Source organism: Propithecus coquereli, unplaced genomic scaffold, assembly GCF_000956105.1.
Source record: "Propithecus coquereli isolate 6110/MARCELLA unplaced genomic scaffold, Pcoq_1.0 Scaffold1, whole genome shotgun sequence".
Classification (NCBI taxonomy): Eukaryota; Metazoa; Chordata; class Mammalia; order Primates; family Indriidae; genus Propithecus; species Propithecus coquereli.
In genome coordinates, this window is record NW_012133857.1 from 19541134 (window position 1) to 19541969 (window position 836).

Here is an 836-nt window from a genome sequence, read left to right on the forward strand (position 1 = left end):
TGATTCTATAAAAAGAGAAGTAACATAAAAATATCATTCAGCCATGAATTTGCAATAAATGCATTATTGCCTGTAAACTACTTGCCTCCCTTCCCCCACCCTAAACACTCATTCATATCTCTCTCCTTGACAAACAATTGACAAGGTAATGTCAGAAGAACATCTCTATTCATTCCTAGAAACCTTCATTGTCCAATCAACCAGAAACTATCTCCATGTCAAACTATCACACCTCAAACTCCAACCAGAACAGAGGTTAAGACAAGTTCTTAAATTCAATTTTTAGGAGAAGAGTCAACTAAAACTTGAATGAGCCCAACTAGTCTGTCTTGCGTATCCAATAATTATAAATATATATTTTAAATTTTTATTCTAAATTTATTTCTTCTGTGTATAGATACCATATAGATCAGACCAGGTTTTGAATAATTTCACAGTAAGATATTCTCTTACAAGTTTAAAATTAGTTTCTATGTTTTGGTATTTTATCAATTCTTTTTCTTGTCCAGTAAACCTATTATAGCACTTTCCTCAGAGACTGGAAGCAAATTAGAATCTTAAGAACGAAAAGATTTCTAGGATTCTTTTTTCACCTGCTGTTTCTTTGTTATCTCATTGGACATCATTTTGGCAGAGTCTAAGACTTTAATTGCACTTTCATCTTCTAAAATGTTCCCTTCTGAAGATGATAATGTTTCTAAAATTTTTGTCTCTATATCTTTTAGCTGTTTCTTATTAGCTGCAGACTGAAGAATAAGAGCATTTCGTTCCTCTTCTAATTCTGGTCTAAAAAGATAGAAACATTTAGTCTAAATTTGTAGTCTTTCAAGTAAATT

At 31.3% G+C, this 836-nt stretch overlaps 1 protein-coding gene across 1 annotated transcript in view; it reads right to left on the bottom strand.

Annotated features, from left to right (window-relative positions):
• DNAH12 (dynein, axonemal, heavy chain 12) overlaps nucleotides 1–836 on the bottom strand; it is a 236169-nt gene that overhangs the window by 70077 nt on the left and 165256 nt on the right. The window lies entirely within an intron of this gene.